Source organism: Dipodomys merriami, unplaced genomic scaffold (assembly GCF_024711535.1).
Source record: "Dipodomys merriami isolate MVZ:Mamm:240054 unplaced genomic scaffold, mDipMer1.0.p SCAF_11, whole genome shotgun sequence".
Classification (NCBI taxonomy): Eukaryota; Metazoa; Chordata; class Mammalia; order Rodentia; family Heteromyidae; genus Dipodomys; species Dipodomys merriami.
In genome coordinates, this window is record NW_027202382.1 from 25,354,981 (window position 1) to 25,375,149 (window position 20,169).

General features: G+C 38.0%; 1 long non-coding RNA gene across 2 annotated transcripts in view; it reads right to left on the reverse strand.

Moving 5' to 3' along the window:
* Nucleotides 1-1,959: 1,959 nt before the first annotated feature.
* Nucleotides 1,960-20,169, reverse strand: part of LOC138816276 (uncharacterized) — a 141,452-nt gene continuing 123,242 nt past the window's right edge. For both annotated transcript variants that reach the window (XR_011368603.1, XR_011368602.1), the window contains exons 4-5: nt 6,040-6,201; nt 1,960-2,169 (exon numbers count right to left, since the gene is read on the reverse strand). This is a non-coding gene — a long non-coding RNA (uncharacterized lncRNA). The remainder of the gene's footprint in view (nt 2,170-6,039; nt 6,202-20,169) is intronic.

A 20,169-nucleotide genomic window follows, 5' to 3' on the forward strand; every position in this document is an offset into this window, starting at 1 on the left:
CTTTGCACGGTAGATCCAATGAGCTATAAAAGCCCTGCTTTGTGTTCCTACAAATAGATGAGCGCACTCCTCAAATAAGTGAGTATTTTCCAGTCAACAAGTTAATAAGTTCATCAAGCAATGTGGAAAGAGTGGGCAAGTTACAATTTCTCAAGGATGTAACAACTAGAATTTCTCTTGCCAAACAAAAGGTAGAATCCTAAATCAAATATTTTTATTAAAATGCATGTACATATTTATATCCCTTTAGCATTTACCTTAAAGGTACTTGAGATTGTTTATAGAAAAGGCAAGACATTTGGAAATCCACTAAGAAATAAATAGTAATATGGAACTGAAGAAATGTGGGGAAAGGAAAGAATGGGAACACTACTAGATAAAATAATTCTTCTTGGTTGTAGAAATCATTTTAGGCTCTAAATTTTTCCAGTAATGGCAAGCATAACATTCTTTTTAAAAAAATCCTTAAGTAGTTGTCCAAAGGAGTTGACATTTAACAAAGCAGGTTATTTATGAATATGATGAATGTTGATTAGTATTACCCTTTTCAACATTCTGACTCACCCCTCCCCAACCCACTCTTAATTTTGTAGTATACACATCAATTTCTTGACTGCATTCTCCCCCTCTTCATTCATCTATCTCTTTCTCCGTGGCCCAACCTCTCTCTTGAAAGTACCCATTTCCTGGTGCTTATTTTGTTGGGTTTTTGACTTTGCTTTTCTAAGGAAATACACCATTTGAGTTCTTTCTTGAGTCTACCATATTTTAGTTAATACATTTGTAACCACTCACATACCAACCATTGTGTCTACTTATAGGTTTACAGACTAATTCTAGGTTCCAAATATGAGGGAAGCTATGAAACTTTTGTGTCTCTGGGCCTGACTTACTTCACTCAATATAATTTTTTTCAAGTCTTTCAATTTCTTTACTAGTGGTACAATATGATTTTTACTAATGGGTGAGTAAAATTCTATTGTGTATATATGCCATATTTTCTTGATCTATTTGTCTATTTGAGGGGCATGGTTGTTCTGGTGGCTTTACTGTAATGCTGGGCAATTCTAAAAATCTCAGTGTGCTACTAATGAACATAACAATGACCGGCAGTGCTATGACTTAATTTAAAAGTCTTCCATTTATCTAATTTTGAATGAATAAAATGTCAATATAGTAGAGACAGGACCAGTGTTCAGCTTGAGATGTCAGCTCACTTATTCCAGCGACTCCATTGTCACTGGATGATGTTAACTGTTATGGATTCTACCCTACACATTGGTGAATTAGACATATTATTCTTGGCTTGAACCCTTCATGAATTTATTTGTTTCATTTAAAAGACTTTAATAAAATCTTTGCCACTAACCAATACCACTGTATGACAATTGCAATGTGAAATATCAAGTGGAGTGGAGCCTGATAGGTACCTTACTTAAGAAATCAAAATACAAGAAAGTTGCATGATAACCTTGGAATTAGAGTAGGCAAGAGTTGGCTGAACATTGATTATTTAAAGCTGTCCTTGCCTCTGACCACTGACATTTTTCTCACCTATGTCTAAAATATTATCCAGACAAAAAGATCAGAATCCAGAGTAAGTATTCCAAGAAATCTTTTCCCATAGAGATTGAGGATCTTGGTCAATGTATTTAAGAAAAGTGCATGAAGGTTATTTGAGTTTATTGACTAATCTAGAGTTGTCTCTTGCATAGAAAGCTTTCCTGTATCAGGGAGGAAAGATTCCATTACCCAATTGTCTGCATTTGATGATAGCAGGACAGAGTAGACTACTCTCCTAAGATTCCTAGCCACTCGGATCTGATTTTCCCTGAGTTTTCATGTAAGTAATATGGAAGAAGACAGAAAGGCTGTAAGTTATGGATGAATTTTTCACAAGAAAGAGGAGAAACCATAAAATCTTTTTTAAAGCCTTTTATAGATAAATCAGCTCTAAGCACGACCACACTCTTGAAACATTCGATGGTCTTAAGATTCAGGGTGCTGCTGGAGTTTATCCAAGACTTCAGATGCTGTGAGGATTGGCCATTATCTTTGCCAGACAGGCTTGTCCATCTTCCCATCAGTTGCAAGACGTTTAATAAAAACAGGCTGCGTTAATTCATGCTTCTTTTATGGACTGCTCCACAGGGCCTCGACTGGGGAAGCCTGCAAGACCCAGCAGTGCATGAAAAATGGTTAAGCAGATGGTTTCAGTTTAGATACTGGCTGTCAATGGTTTGGTGCGAACAGCTCTTGCAAACCAGCATGAAGTGAACAGATTGCATGGTGGCTGGGAGAACCATATGTAATTGGAAACAGTAGCCACTTACAATAGGGGCACATTTTCAATCTTTATCAGAGTGGCTCCAGTTGGGGGAAAAAAGAGAGTTGATTAACCAAATATGTTCCTGGCTGTGATGAAGGCAATATTAAGCAAGTTTGGGGGAGTGTCTCAGGAGGATGCTGGGAAAGGCTGGTCTGCTGCATTCATCCAGGATGTCTGAGTCTCAGAGTGAATCCTGTTCCTTACTAGGTAGGGAGGTTCTGGGAGCAGGAGTAGGGGACAGACTTAGAACAGCCCTACCTGTAATCTGGAAATTATAATTGCAAAAGTTTTGGTGACAGAGATGTTCATGAAAGACAAGAAAAGGGAGAGATCCATATGAGCTTGTTATTGGAGAAAAAGCACAAGTAGATGGTTTGGAGGATCCTTATAGACAGAGGAGATGTGAAAGCCTGTCCAGATATCATAGCCAGGACTCCAGGCCATGGCTACATAGACTGGACCTTCAGGTCCTCTTGACTAAGCCTGGCCAGGGGCATTTTCCTGAATGACAGTGAACTGAAAAAAACTCCCTGATAGAGCATGAGCACAGGGACCACAATTTCAGAGCCAACTCAGTGGACAATGTGGCTTCCATGTTTATAAATATTCACTGAGTAATTATGTGATCTTAGGTCTGATATACTAGAGATTCATGAATCAATGAGACACAGGACTCTTCTATAATTCCTTTTACCTATTATTTCTACCTCATAAATTTTCATTCTCCATATATTAGATGATAATTTGATTAATTCCCTTACTAGACTGTATTTACCATGACATCAGGGATCATTGCTATGGTTTGGTTTGGTTTCATTAGTCAATGTCTTTTGTGACTTTCAGGGAATAAGCAATCAAGCGTATTTGATTAATTAATACATGATTGAAGGTGAGGTTAAAAAGTGATTTTTTTTTTAAAAATGTAGGTGCTCAGAGTTGAAGTATTACACAGTAATAATGTAGTGTAGAAAGGAACACTAAAGTCAGTGCTCAACATAGACTATATACCTATGGGAAGTTAAAGAAGGCTTCTAGAAGATATGAACTTGAAATGGACATCTGAAGCTTGCTCAAGTTAAAGTTTGCCCAGCAATGGCAGCAGGAGAAGCTGGGGAAAATTTGGTAGTGCTCCTAAGAGACAGACTCCCCACCAGCATTTGTTTTTGTCAGAATTCAAAATATTGGCCAATCTAACTGGGGTGAGATGGTAACTCAGGGTTGTTTTGATTTGCATTTCCTTATGGCCAGTGATCATGAGCATTTCCTCATGTGTTTCTTTACCATTCTTACCTTTTCTTCTGAGAAGTCTCTCCTTAGCTCCCTTGTCCATTTAGTGATTGGTTTATTAGGTTTGGGAGAGGTTAGTTTCTTGAGCAACTTGTATATATTGGTATTAGGCCATTGTATGACATATTGATGGTAAAGATCTTTTCCCTTTTGGTTGGCTGTCTGTCTAGTTTAGGAACCTATGCCCTGAGCTGTGCAGAAACTTTTTTTTATCTTAATGTAAGTCCACTTGTAAAGTCTCTCTCCTCTCTGTTATGCTCTTGGGACTCATTAGGAAGTTCCCACCTATACCTATAAGTTCTAAAGTCTCTCCTACTCTCTCTTATAGTAGTTTCAGAGTTCAGGTTGGATGTTGAGGTCTTTAATCTGCTTTGAATTGATGTTAGTGCATGGTGACAGACAGGGATCCACTTTTAGTTTTCTGCATGTGGCTCCCCAGTTTTCCCAACACTAATTGTTGAAAAGACTATGTTTTTTCCACTGTATGTCTTTGGCTCCTCTATCAGATGATGCTAAATATGTGATTTTAATGGGACTTCTAATTTGTTCCATTGATGTTTGGGTCTATTTTTGTGCCAATACCAAGCTGTTTCTGTTATGATGGCTCTGTAGTAGAGTATGAAATCTGGTATTATAATCTGCTTGCATTGCTTTTTATGCCAAGAATTGCTTTGGCTATTCTAGGACGTTTGTTGTTCCATATGAGTTTTTAGATTGTTTTCTCTATCACAGTAAGGCATGTCATTGGGATTTTGATGGGGACTGCACTGAATTTGTATATCATGTTTGGCAGTATGGTCATTTTCATAATATTGATTCTACTTATCCATGGGCATGGAAGATCTTTCCATTCCCTGGTGCACTCAGCTCTTTTAGAAAACCCTAAACCCCTGACCTGCCAAGGTCAACTAGTGGTGAGCCACATGCACACACTGGATGGACTCAAAGGAAGTGCCAAACCATCCAGCCCAACAGTTTCACTTTACTGTTGAGAAAAGTGAGGCCCAAAGAGTGCAAACTCAAGGTCCCTTGTAAAGTTACCAGAAACAAGCTGAGAGCTATTTGAGACACTTCCTTCAGGTGCTAAGTCACCAAAAGAAATGACAATGAAAGAATTACGCGACTATTGCATAAACGGAAACAGTCAGGTGGAATCTTTGGGTAGTCATTGTACTTTCGAACCCCTGTCCATAAGAAGGAACTGGAAATGTAGCAGTGTGATTTGGGGCACATTGCTTTTCCTCTCTAAGCTGTAACACAGGAATGAAAACATTCATACTTCTTCCATTGCCCCCAACCTTAAGAAGTTCACAGAAAAGTGGTGTCTCAGACTACTCATACTATAGGTATTGTAGAAAAATGTGTAAGATATACAGTTAGATCAAGGAGTGAGAGTTTCTGGGAATATTTGGGAGGGCTTTTCAGAAGGACTTGCTCATGTGCAAAGTAATGACAGGTAGAGGATGTAATGTGTACTCAAAGGTATGTGGTGGCAATTCTTCTTGTGTTGTGATTACATCTTGTGGAAGATCAGCTAAATACAAAGAACTAGACAGGGATATGGTGATAAACATGTAAGAGTCTGGAGCTTAAAAGTTCTGAATTGAAACTGGGGTACTAGTGGCTCATGACTATAATCCTAGCTACTCAGGAGGCTGAGATCTGAAGACCACGGTTCCAAGTCAGCCCAGGCAGAAAAGTCCCCATGGGTTTCATATGTCCAATTAATCACCAGAAAACAAGAAGTGGAGCTGTGGATCAAGGTAGTAGAGTGATAGCCTTGAGCAAAAAAGCTCAGGGACAGCAGCCAGGCCCTGACAGTGATTGGCCACTCCCTTCCAAAAAAAAAAAGTTCTGAGTTGAAAACAAGCACTGTGGTTAATCAAGCTCCATACTGATGTCATCAAGTCAGTGTCAAGCAAAATACACATCTGCAAAACCCATTGTGAAGCCTAAAGTTATTCACGTGGCACCTTATATCTGATTAAATCTATAGTTGTCCTTGGGATCCTATCACTTCCACAACTGGAATTTAATGGTTTCAAGAGTTATGAATGTAAGAAGTTTATTGCTATCTTTATGTTTCCACTTATTTGACTTGCATCGTCAAGCTTTGTGAAAACTTATATATGGAGGGGGCCACAGAAGAAGAAAGGTTGGGGAATAGGTTGGAAGGAGGCCAGGCCAGCAAGGAAGGTTCTGTAAGTCTCTATTCGGAGGCAGAATAGAGAAGCTGGCTTTGAGCTGTGGGCATTTCAGCTAAGGATGATTTCAATTTCTAACCATTAATTTTTAATTTGACCAAACAGGGTCACTTTTCTAAACCTCAGTGTAAGACTTCTGTAAGACAGATAATAAATTTTCTCCAAACCTAGTATTTATAATGAAAAGGAGAATGATAAAGCCATAGAACTGAAGACAACCTGCTAGAATTTGGATCTGGAATGCTCCTCAGTGGATTACAGACTTGATCCCTGGCAGGTACTTTGGGGAAGTGGTGGCTCCAGTGGCTTATCTTAAATGTAGAGAAATGCAATTGTATTGTTACTGTGAGTTTCTGATTGTTCTCTTCTTTATCTTCCTATCTGAAAAACAAAAAAACAAAAAGTAAGGGCAAAAGGGTACATGGCTGGAATGGTAGAATGCTTGCCAGTGTGGATCTCTGAGTTCTACCTTAAGTACCATTAAAATAGATAGGTAAATAGATGGTTGGATAGATAGATGATAGAAACAAATAGATAGATAGATAGATAGATAGATAGATAGATAGATAGATAGATAGATAGATAGATAGATAGAAAAATAGACTCAATATCAGCTAGTGTAAAAAAAAACCTCCTATATAAATTTCAGTGGGACTATTACTCTGAAGCACTTTCCCAAGTTTCTGAAAGGAGAGATTAAAGTTAGCATCAGAACTCCATGGACCATTGATTACTTGTTCTAGAAATTTATATTTAAATGAATGTATACTAGTATGTCAATTTAAAAAATGTACATTTAAATTAATGTAGAATAGTATGTCAATTCCAACTTCTTCATGTCCATTTGGTAATCCTCAATTGATTCGCACCAGAAAATCCCCCATTACTATCAGAAAATCTAAGGCATAAACATGGTAGTAAATGAGGACAGGGAGCTTAACTCTGATCTTCACAGTAATAAGGTTTTCCAAGTAGGCTTTCCCCAAATGACCCAAAATAAACCCAGAGCATGAGAACTTCCTAGTGTTACTTCTCAGCCTTCACTGTGAGGTCAGCTCTGAGTCTCAGATCAAACCATTAACTCTTTCTGCTTACTTACAATACATATTAATTGAATTATTTGGAAGGAGACACAGTTGCATATTTTTTCCCTCAGGAATTTTTTTTCTCAAGGATGGTGTAGTTCAAATTAAGCTAGTAGACACAGTCCAGGTAGCTTTGGAAAGTAAATATGGTTTTAAATTTTTTGCTGAGAAGAATGAAACAGTAAATAGCCAGAACTAGTTTATAAAAAACTGTCATTGAAAACTCAGATTATATCACTGTTTTACTTACTTACCTATTTAATTCAGGGGAAAAGTTTAGAGCAATGTAAATTGAATTCTAACTTCTCCATGTCTAATTCATTTAGTATTTATTGAGTTTCTGCTATGTGTCAGGCACTATGTTAGGCATTAACTATTCAAGATGGAACTCAAATACTTTCCCTGTACTAATCTGCTTGCAGCATAGTAAGGAACACTAACTCACCACCTGACTGTATGAGATTATAAGAACCCAGTCACCTCTTTATGATCCTTCAAAACAATGAAGCTAACACCATCTCTGGGCCATTTCTCTTGATCTAAAGACACAAAATATATTCTTAGATTTATTCATGCATACACTATCCTATCTTGAAATTGTTAGTTACATATCCCTCTCCCTGCTAAAGCAAGCATTTCTGACAAACAAGAGCTTTCCTTTTCCCTTTTTACTTTTGCAGCCCAGGGCAGCAGATATAAGAGTCAAAATAATAGATCTTTATTAAAGGTTACATGTGAGTGTTTGCCATGAAAGAAAAATCCAGCAAGCAACTCCATTATGTGTCATGCTAATATGGACAAAGCAGATGAAGTCAAAGCATTGCAAGATGCTGATAAACAATGGACCTAAAATAGAAGAAAATGTACATTGTAAAAGAGAAAGGCTTACCTTTATCATACTGGCATTCAGTCACTAAAAGTTGTAAACAGTTTGGCAGTTTTAGGTTAATCAAAGGGGAGCTGGGAAGCTGAGAAGGAAAGGAAGATACCTTTCAGTTCAGCAAAATGACTGCTTCAAAATTTCCTGTAAATATTATTATAATTTTTGACAGTCATGGGACTTAAACTCAGGGCTTGGGCTCTGTCCCTGAGCTCTTTTGTTCAAGGCTAGTGCACTACCAATTTGAACCACACTTCTTCTTCTGGTTTTTGAGAAAGTCTCAGAGGGACTTTCTGCCTAGGCTGGTTAACCGTGATCTTCAGATCTCAGCCTCCTGAATAGCTAGAATTACAGGGATGAGCCATTGGTGCCCAGTTTTTTTTTTAATGAATATTCTTTTGAGTGGGGCCTAGTCTTATATTTTTGTATCTACCACATCTGATTTCTAATAGCTACTTCATACATGAGATTGAATTAGATATTAAAGACAGTAACTCACGGACAAGGGATGATTCTAATAGAAGGGCAAGAAATGAAATGAGTGAACTTGAGAAAAAAAATTATGCTGAAAAGGACTTCTAGTTAAAGATTATGGAATGTACGCATGCCTTTCCCTTCACTTCAGTCTCAAAGCTCCATTTGAACAATAGATTGCTAACTAAAAATAAAAAATAAAAACCCCTAAAAACCAAGAAGGTTAAAGAAAACAGAATTTTTTGGAAGATAGAAAACAGATGGGAAACCGAATTAGCAGACTCAGTAAAGCTGAATTACAATCCAACATTATATTCTAATACAAATGGAGGTCAACTAGAAGCAAGGGAAAGCACAGCAGAGTCCCAGGCTGTGTAGCACTGGGTGCCTTTGGAGAAGGAATGTCCAAAAAGGAGGGATTGCTTAAAAGTCTACCTAAAAATCAATGGGAGCCTCAACTTTTCACCATGCAGTGGAGTGACTGCTACTATCCCTTTCTGGAAAAAATGTTGGAGGTTTCGTCTCTTTAAGAGAGTAAAAGAACAGACTGAAAACACAGAGCAGTGTTGAAAAGGGGTTGTTACACTGCAAATAGGTTACTGAGTGAAAGTCTATATCACATATTGACATATTTGAATTTTCTTCCTTGGTGAGGGCATCCAGCCTTAGATCCTCTCAAGGCAGGAGGCTAGAGAAGACTTTTCTGAGGCATGTGATTGTTTGAAGAGAAAGAAACCTACAAATACGGACACAGATACATGAAATGTTTCAACCCGAGGACCCCATTGGGAATCATACAACAGTCATACCACATACACAGAAAATTTTAGCGCCTGACACTTAAACGTGAGGTATTTGGGAAAAGCATTTTAAAATACAGAGATCAAAATTCATAAGCAAATGAGAAAGACAGCCTAAATTGGGATATGAATTTTTTAAATACTTTCATTATCCTCTGAAAGATCAAATAAGAATTTGAATAGATGGAATAAGAACTACTATATAAAAAGGAAACATGAGATGAAAAGTTTAAAAATAAAATGCAAAATTAAATCATTAAGTGGGAAGTTTTCTACATAAATCTGAGGGAATCATCCAGAAACATACAGGAAAAAAAATGAAAGATTAAAAAAAGAAAATAAAAGGAACCATTTCAGAAGGTATAGCATCTGGGAATAAAAGAATTCAGGAAATGGAGAAAATATAAACTAGAAGGTAAGATCATTAAGGAAGTTACTCAAATTTTGGAATGAAAGGATGGAACTTTTAGGCTGAGATGTATAATATTGATGAAAACTCACACAAATCAAAACACATCACCATTTTAGATCATTGATTAAAGAAAAGCTCAGAAACCTTTCAGGAAAGGGAAAAGAAATATTTTCAAATAAGCAGAAAGGTAACAAACATTTCAATGCATCCTTAAAAGCTAGAAGGAAACAGCAACATGTTCAAAATTGATCTGGAAATGTTACATCTACTCAAACCAACCATCAAGTGACATAGTAAAGTAACTTTTTCAACCTAAAAGTGCTCAAAGAACTACTAATTGTATTTGAGATAATAAAACCACCAAGGAAAAAAAAAGACTAAGAAAGAAATGGAATCCAGGAAATGAGTGGATCTAGCAAAGGTTCCTATTGGATCTTCCAGTAGCAAGTGGGAGGTTCCAAGTTGAAAGCAAAAGGAAGACCCTCAACTTACGTTTAGGCAGGATGGCTAGAGAACAATCTGCCCATATCAGACCAGTTCAAAAGACTCTGGGGTCTTCCTTCAAGGGAGAATAAGCAATTACCTACTGCATTTGCATGTCTGACGAAATTTCTTACAACTCAGTGGGTTTGGGGACAAATTAGTAAGATATGCTACAAGAAACAAACAAAAGCATTATGTAGGAAAGGAAATATACTCCATGATAAATTGTGACTAGCACTTGCATAATCATTACAATGCAAATATTGAAAGCCATTTGAATCATAACTAAAATATAGCTATCTTGTGCCAACAGAGGGAACAAAGTATACCTGGATTAAGTGGAGCAGAGGGCAAAAGAGCTAAATCCTCACATCCCATTATGGGAAGTTAAGTCATAATTCTGAAACTAAAACTTAACTAGCATGTAATGTGAGGTATATGGAGACAAAAATGAGAGGAATAAACTATAATAATTGAATGTTATTTGCCTTGTAGAATTATTTGATGCTTTTAATCGTGTTGATAAAAATAAAAACTCAATTTAAAATGTGACATTATCAAGTTGTGGAGAAAGTAAGACTCTAACATCTATTACCCTATTAGTTCTCAGAGGAACTAATTTAATTTCAAGGTATTGGCATTCGCCAACATCCTTGATCATTTTTTTAAAGGATTTAAGATAGTTCTGGGACAGCTTAACCATGTTTTAGTTGCATAGTACAGTCTTACAAATCATAGTCTTTGTAATTAAAGTTGCTCAGGAAGGCTAAGCCTGGTGGCCATGTTTTCTGTTTGCCTTAGTGAATTAGGTTACGAATAGAGCAAACTTCTGCCTCTCCATTCTACATTTTATGTTTACTCAGGCAGGTGCCATTTTGTGGCAAAGTAGATAAGATCTCTTCCCAGGCCTCTAAAGGTTGACAGGTATATTATTTGAACATGTGGGAAGAGTATTTAAATAAAAAAATACTCAAGATTAACAACAACTGTACCACTCAGTTTAAACAGCAACCAAATAAATGTCACTCTGCTACCAGGTTCTTTATGGTTTCGTCCTGAAGTATCCACAAAAGAACAGAGAGGAGAGATATCGACAGTAGGTGAGATTTTTACCTAGACAGGTGTAGGAAAAATAAAAACTACAGCTCCCTTTTACTGGATGTGAATAAGATGTAAAGCATTATAATCTTATTGAATCTTTAAACCTTGAAGCCTTAATTTACAGATAAGACAGAGTTTAAGCAACTGTGGAAATAAAAAACCAGGAAGTCCACTGTATGTCGCTTTCACACCAAACCCAATGTCAGAACATTTTCCCTCCTTAGGTGAGAGCCAATATATCATGTTAATATAGTCAGAGGCTTCAGTGTGTGTGAGTATATGTACATACACATATACGCCTTGCACATTGTTGGGGGAAAGAAAAATGTAAGAGTACTAGAATATTGTAGACATCCTATTTTGAGCTGTCACCTGCTGGTCCTTTTGTGATTTCTAAGGTAAATGAATGTACCAAGGATAAAGACAAACCCATGTGCAATCTTCATAACTTGGTAGCTATACAGTCCATGGCGGTGAGCTAGGCTGAGGGGTATGGGAAGTGCCTACTTTCTGGCTAGAGATGGAAGTTGATTGCATGCTTTCTCCTGGCAAAATTGTCTTAACTGGTTGTTAGGCTGGAGAAGCTAGTAGAAACTTAGTAAGGCTTAACTGGTAAATTGTCAGGAAGTTTCATTAGCCAGGAGATATAAAGTGAGTAGCTTGAAATGAACCATAGTAGGAGTCCTCTACCATGGAATTCAGCAAATGCTACAAATCATGGCTTTTCATTTCATTTCTTTTCCTTTCCTTTTGTTCTTACAGTGTTGTTATTGTTGAGCTTTTGCCAATCCATCACCACCTATAATGGTTCCTTAGCTCCCTGAAATACAGCTGTGTGTGTGTGTGTGTGTGTGTGTGTGTGTGTGTGTGTGTGTGTGTGTGTGTGTGTGTGTGTGTGTGTGTGTGTGTGTGTGTGTGTGTGTGTGTACTGGTACTGGGGCTTGAATCTAGGCCCTCTGTGTGTGTGTGTGTGTGTGTGTGTGTGTGTGTGTGTGTGTGTGTGTGTGTGTGTGTACTAGTACTGGGGCTTGAATCTAGGCCCTGGTGTTGTCCCTTAGCTTTTTTACTCTACCACTTGAGCCACAGCTGCACTTTCAGCTTTTTGCTGGTTAGAGATAAGAGTTTCAGGGACTTTGCTGCCTGGGCTGGCTTCCAACCTCAATCCTCAGATCTCAACCTCCTGAGTAGCTAGGATGACAGGCATGAGCCACCAGTGCCAGGCTAACCACTCTTGCAAAGGTAAATCTAGTGTTGGAAGAGCAAGCTGCTCACTGGACGTGCAAATGAGCTTTCCAGAAAGCCTAGAGCAGAGCTGATCTAGGCCTTCTGGCCCAGACCTTCTCAGGGAAGGTCCACAAGGGTTAATGACCTTTATTAATTTTGTTAAAGTAGGTTGGAGAGAAACAGGCAGGGAACAAGAACATGGAGAATAACCAAAACAAATGGCTGGACCACTTCCCAGAGCAGCAGCCTCCTCTTGTCTCCCCACTCGCTCCTGGCTTCAAACTTTCACCCATTTGCCTCTTCATAGAGACTGTTCTACTCTCAAGCGCAGTGACCCAGATACTGTGCAACCCCCTTTAAACGCAGGAGCTTCAGCTTTCCCAGGGTTGAAGTAATTCACTGTATAATTGAAAGCAAACCTTGTCACTTATTTCAACCACAGTATTGTTTGCTACAAAACAGAGCTTGTGAACGCCACCCTTTCAAGGATGCCCTGAAGAACAAATGCAAATCAAGACAAACGAAAAGGTTATTGTTGCTGTTATTGTCAATATTATGCTTATGGCTTTGGGTACTTTTATCACGGAAGATATTTGGAGACGCAAACAAATCTAACTGGAATCATGCCACCTATCCTAGAGGCTAAAACAGCTTATTTTTCAACAAGAAATGTACTCATTACCTTACTTATGTAACTGTAACCCCTCTGTACACCACCTTTACAATAAAAGCTAAAGAAACAGCTTATTTGATGAGTTTACCGTTCACAGTAAGCCCAGAAAATATCAATGTTTCATAGCAAACTTGCCAAAGATTAAATGAGTTCTTTCTTCCATTTACCAAGAGTTTATTTTCTTCTCAAATCCAGATTTTGTGATTCAGCTAACAGCAGATAAGATGTCCGTAAGGGATATACGTGGGTCATAGGACCTTATTTACTTACCATCCATCCCTCTTGCCTAATCAGTCTGAGGTAGTTAATTCTCAATCTAAGTCCCTTGGGAACATTGGCCACATTGAAGTTTGAGACAGAAGTCTCTCAGCTAGGAGCGGGTGGCTTTTGCCTGTAATCCTAGCTATTCAGGAGGCTGAGATCTTAGGATCACTATTCAAGGCCAGCTAGAAAAGTCTATGAGACTCATCTCCAATGACCACCAAAAAGCCAGAGAGTGCCAGTGTTGAGCAAAAAGCTAAGGGACACAGCACCCAGGCCCTGAGTTCAAGGCCTAGTACTAGTACAAAACAAACAAAAAAGTACGCCTTAGCTTTTCTCCTTAGATGATTGAGTAGTGGAGTACTATACTTAGTTTGCTCATAGACCTGGGGGCACTGAAGATATATTACTGATGCCTTTGGGTAGACAATGATAGCATCGAGGCTGTTACGAATTGCTGAAGATCAGTCTCATAGTCTCTGCAAGACCTCTTCCTGCAATCCAACACACATAAATACGCAGCTGACAACCGAACGCCATAACTGGCTGCATACAGGTGACCTTGTGTCCTTCGCCCCTTCAGCAAATGGAACACTAGGCTTCCATTCTGCCCACACAGACATTCTAGAGTTGTCACTTATGGAAGCCATTCCAAACAGTTGAAGGGCTATGGTTTAGAAGAAATGGAGTTGACTTGTGTTTAAAACTTCAGAACAATGGATGGACTCACATTAGAGGCCGCAACACTTTTGCTGCCTTTGTACTTCTTGAGGGGGTCACACAAATATTGTTGAGTGTGGAAGGGGCTACAATATGGCTAGAAATCCACTTCACATTTGGTGTCACATCTAAATGTGTTTGGAAACTTCTCCCACAAGGGACCCATTCTCATGGGTGGAGCATTTATTTTGGAAATATTTCTTCTTATCAGAGATTTCACCATCTATTAGACCTGGAAAATAACTACACATGAGCTCTACTTTTCTATAGTCCGTCACTGCTCTTAAAGTTCTGTGAATGATTCATGAAGGTACGTCATTACATCTCATTTGTTTCATAGGTGGTTTGATGCTTCTGTGGACAATGTCTATTATGTATGTGGTGTGTGTGTGTGTGTGTGTGTGTGTGTGTGTATGTGTGTGTGTGTGTGTGTGTGTGAGAGAGAGAGAGAGAAGTACTGGATGAATGCTTATTTTAGCTCACACTTTGGGAAAATTTTGTGTCTACCTGTGTTGTATTTCCTCTTATTCAAATAATGACAGCAAGGTTACATCCTGTTTCCTTTAATGCCTTGACTAAGGAAACACTTTATTCAATGTAGTTTTCACTTGAAGAAAGTCACTGCACAGAATTTTGTTAACTATACACACACATACAAACACACACACTTTTTTGAAAAATGGGATGGTGAAATTCTTGTGGGAAATTTGGCAGGAAATGAATAAATAAAAAGATTTTTAAGATAAATAGATATGAAGATAAATAATTCAAGCTGGGCTCCGGTGGCTTACGCTTGTAATCCTAGATACTAAAGAGGCTGAGATCTGAGGACCCAGGTTTAAACCCAGCCTGAGCAGAAAAGTCTGTGAGACTAATTTCCAATAAACCACAAGAAAATCTGAAGTGGTTTTGTGGTTCAAGTGGTAGAGCTCTAGCCTTGAGCTGAAGAGCTCAAGGACAGTGCTCAGGCCCAGAGTTCAAGCCCCACGACTGACAAAAAGAAAAGATAAATAATTCAAACACAAAACGTCTGAACTGATTAATAAATGATGTTTCCCTGGACTATTGTCTATTACGGTTGACTGAAGGAATAGAAAAAGGTTTTATATTGTTCAAATTCATTGCATTTTAATTTCCAAATAATAAGATGAGACAATACCTCAGTGCACAAAGATATTGTCTGACTCAGTAAGTTTGTTTGTGAATTCACATTGTGGTTAAAATATCCATTATATGTTTTGCTTATACAAGGTAAAAATAAGCATCCTTGTTTCCTGGGAAAAGAAACTCATATTTCTTTATGCTGAGTAAAATGAGCATGTCAAAATACAATAAATTCGCACCTCATATTCTTTGCTGTCAACATACAGTTTTGCAAGGCCGGATATGAATTTTATAGTAGCTTTGTGAAAGAAGATGGGTGTCACTTTTGTCAAACAAGCCAAGCTGTGTACTAAAATGCTCTTTGTTTGATAAGCCTTTTGTCACCAACAAATCTTGGTTAACTTATCGTCATGCAAAACACAGACTTGGCAGCACCAGTGCCAATATTGATACTGACCTCTCCTTGGCCACCCAGCACAGAAGAACTTTTTCCTTTTGTTTGACTTGCTACTTTGGTTCATAAACATGGTCTTGTACATATTTATTCTTTCACTCTCCAGTGCCTCATACCTACAGATACTGGAAATAATCAGACTATCACATTTCCTCAATCTTACCCAGCTCTGACTGGCATTCTTATTTATAAGATATGGCATTCATGTGAACAATTGAAATCCACTACAGACAAATAATGATCATGCAAAAATTAATTTTTGAAAGTACATCCTTGGGCATACAGATGGCTTATAGGACTCAGAGCTTCATTTAATGAACAATATTGATCAATATAAAACTTAAGAAATATTTATAGGTCATTTTTTCATTTAGTCAATGAGAAATAGTAATAAAAAGTTAATTCACCAATTAAGTTACAGAGGATATGAGTTCTTAATTCAAATTTGATTCAATTTCAAATAATTTAGTATGTATACAAACACTACACTTGCTGTTAAATAACTATATGTCAAGATGGTTACCTAGCCAATAAGAAACTTAAGTGTATTTTCCCCAATATAATTTCAGGGTCCAACTAGGCAGAGGATTAAATGACAATTGCTGTGTTAGTGCTCCACACAATTTATAACCCACAGTTTATAAATAAACAGGGATTGTTTCATGAGATAGCTATGAAATGAAATGGAAAATGGTTAGGACAATTGAAGAACTATGGGAAGGGAAATGGCAGTCAAATGGACTGCCATTAATTCCCGTTGTCTTTTTGTCCTGTCACTAGTGCAACACTGATAAACAAACATGAATTTCAGGACATCATATGACTCAATATAAGAATGAAGGGATGAAGTGATCTTAGGTGACTTTGAAGCTGGCAAGTCTCAAAGCATAGGCCAAAGTCACAGGTACCTCATGTGTACACAGAGCAAGTGATAATGACCACATTATTGTGAAGACCAATGAGAAGGCATGCACATGTTTGGTACTATGGTTGGCATATAGTAGGAGTTTAATAAATGTTATTTCCTCTCTCCAATTTGAGGTTAAATAAACCTTAACACTCTTCTCAGCCTTGAAGGAGACAAAAGGTCTCTTTTCACAGACAATCTTAGTGCAAAAGGTCCTGTGCTGGGAAACTGAGAATCTGGGCTCTGGTCCCAGACACTAACTAACCTCTGTGAGAATTTAGTCACCTCACTTCCTCTCTTTGTGTTTATTTCACCATGTATAAAATATGGCCTTGATAATTTCACCTGTCTGTGTAATGTGGTCACTCTGGGCCATTCAGGGTCTTTATAGTCTTGCTGGTAAAAGGTATTATTGAAGAGAATATTCAGCTGTTTTCCTGGTCCTGGTTGAACACTGTAACAGGAATGTTTACTACAAAAAGGGCTGATACTCAAAAACCTTGGAATACTTTCCAGAAGACCTATGATGGAAACATGGAAGGCATTGGAATAAGAAATGGCAGAAACAAGAGACCCAGGTGCATTACCTGCTTAGATCTTTTGTGCATATTTCATCCTTGTTATCTTCTTGATAAACTCCCTCTATACTCTGTCCATGATAAATTCAGAATTACCCAGACCGGGATTGATATTCTTCTTTCATCTTCACTCCCTGTATCTAGTCTTTAATTGTTTTGAATACATGTTTGTTGAATAAATGAATGATATACTGGTTGCCATTTGCTTACAAGTACTAAAATGACAGTGAATTACTATAGAGGATTTTTTTTGTTATTGCTCGAATAAATGTCCGGTTGGTATTTGTGCATGCATGGTGTGTGTGTGTGTGTGTGTGTGTGTGTGTGTGTGTGTGTGTGTGTGTGTGTGTGTGTGTGTGTGTGTCTGTCTGTCTGTCTGTCTGTCTGTCTGTCTGTCTGTCTGTCTGTACTGGGTCTTGAACTCTGGGTCTGGGTGCTATCCCTTAGATTTTTCACTCAAGGCTGATAATGTTCCATTTTAGCCTTTTTGCTGGTTAAGAAGAGATAAGAGTCTCACAGGCCTTCTTGGGCTGGCTTTAAACTGTGATCCTTAGATCTCAATCTTTGAAGTAGCTAGGATTTCAGGTGTGAGCCACTGGTGCCTGGCTAGTTGGGAGTTTTGATAGATAATCTTCCACGCCAAGACTTTAGAGTCTGACAGGTAACATTTCATTCTAAGTTCTCCTATGGTTTTCTTAGCTTTCTCTCCCTTCCTTAGATGGTTATATGGAGAGCTTGAAACTGGTATGCTTCACTTTTCCTAGATTTGTACACATCCTCAAAATCTTAGGAGACTTACTGTGTGCCCAAGAATTGAGACTACACAAGTAGTTCCAGCTCACATTGTACACACACTGTGCTGTAATGTTCTGTTTCTTTATTTATTTTCTCTCCCAGAATAACAAGTCTTTGAGATTAGAGTGACTTTATCCATGGTGGTGTCTCTATCACCAAACACAGGATGGGTTCAGAGCCCATTTTCTTAAATATCATCTACTTAATAAGTGGGACATGAGTATCAATTCCCAACTTACAAATCATATCCTACTGTTTGCACATAGTTTGTAAATAGTTTAGCATCTCCCTCACACTGAGACAATGCAAGTCTATTAAATCAACATTCATAGTATATTTACCATAATCTGAGTCCTAAGGTATTAGTTCTCAGAGAATATCAAATTATTGCCTAAGATTTTAGTCCTTGAGGACTATTCTACTCAGACTGTAACTTGTGAGGCAGCTTGTGTTTTGAAAGATGAGTAGGAGTTTGTCACTTAGAAAAAGGCATTGAGACATATTTCAAATGGAACAGGATACACAAAACCTATAAGAATGAAAGCAAATACATAGTATAATCATCAAAGCTAAATTCTAGAGCATAGACATTAATAGAAAGTAGTGATGAAAGAAGACTCTGGTCAGGAAAATTAGAGTTATTATGTACAAGGCTTCATATGTGATCCTCAAGTGGATTGGAATTTATTTTGCATAGTTATGCATTGTATGATGGCATTTTCCTCCATGTTGGAACATCTCTCTCTGTCTCTTTCTCTGTCTCTGTCTCTGTCTCTGTCTCTGTCTCTGTCTCTGTCTCTGTCTCTCTCTCTCTCTCTCTCTCTCATCATGGTCTCCCAAGATTATTAAAGAGGTGAAAAATTTGTATTAATTACTAGTGACTGTAGCTATTATAACATCATAACTTGAAAGAACAATGCATTATATTCAATTGTGTTGACTTGGTCTGAAACATACACACTGACAGTCATATAAAAATTATAATACATTCAATAATGGCCAGTACTTAATATTTAAGAATGATAATGAAAAACACTGGCTAGCCCAGGCAGGAAGGTCTGTGAGACTCTTATCTCCAATTGACCACCAGAAAACCAGAAGTGGCACTATGGATCAAAGTGGTAGAGTACTAGCTTTGAGCTGAAGAGCTCAGGGGCAGCACCCAAGCCCAGAGTTCAAGCCCCACAACCAACAATAAATAAATAAATAAATAAATAAATAAATAAATAAATAAATAAATAAATAAATAAATAAATAACTCTGCTGCTGGTTTAGATATTTCCAAGGCTTGTTTTTTTCTATGTCAGAGTGTCCTCCTTTTACTTTGTTAAAAGCTAACTTTGCAACAGCTTCAGACAGGTCCTACAGAGGCATTGCAGAAGGAAATACCAATTGTCATAGGAGATAACAGCTCCATGAACATCACTGTCCCTGAAGACCTCCCAATGGGACAAGACAGAAGACAGTGATACTAGGGATCTCTACTATGGTGGCCTACCCGTGTGTGTGTGTGTGTGTGTGTGTGTGTGTGTGTGTGTGTGTGTGTGTGTGTGTGTGTGTGTGTGTGTTAGTTGTTTTTTTTTTTTTTGTATGAGTGCCAGTCTTGGGGCTTGAATTTAGGGCCTTAGTGCTGTCCTTGAACTTTTTTTGTTTGTTCAAAGCTACTACTTTACCATTTCAGCCACAATCCCAGTTCCAGTTTTTTGGTAATCAATTGGAAATGAGTCTCATTGATTTTCCTGCCAAGGTTGGTTTCAAAGCTCAATCCTCAGCCTCTAAGTAGCTAGGATGACAGTCCTGAGCCACTGGCACCAAGCTGTGTCTTAGTTTTTAACTATATTTTTGTCAGTTATGGGGCTTGAACTCTGGGCCTACGCATTGTCCCTGAGCTTGTCAGCTCAAAGTGAGTGCTCTACCACTTGAGCCACAGCACCACTTCAGGTTTTCTGGTGATTTACCAAGATAAGGACTCAAATGGTTTTTCTTTCTTGCTATTGTTTCTAACATATTTATAAGATGATTTTTTTTGTTGCTTTGTATGTCCCTCCTCCATGGTATAATCCCTGTTTTCACTGTATTTGATATTGGTATAATTTGGGGAGGGGAAGGGAAAAAACAAATTGTTTAAATAGGGTTACAGGTGGACTCATTGCAACAATGAGATGTACAAGACGTTATGTCAAAAAAATAACTTTACAACTTTGGTGGGGGGGGCTGGGAGGGGAGATGGGAGGGCAAGGATGGGAAGGGGAAACTAAGGAGGAGGCAATAATGCTTGATAAGAAATGTACTCATTACCTTGTCCATGTAATTGTAATCCCTCTGTATGGTATTTTCACAATTAAAAACAAACTTATTAATTTAAAAAAAAGAGTCTCACAAACTGTCATTCCCGGGC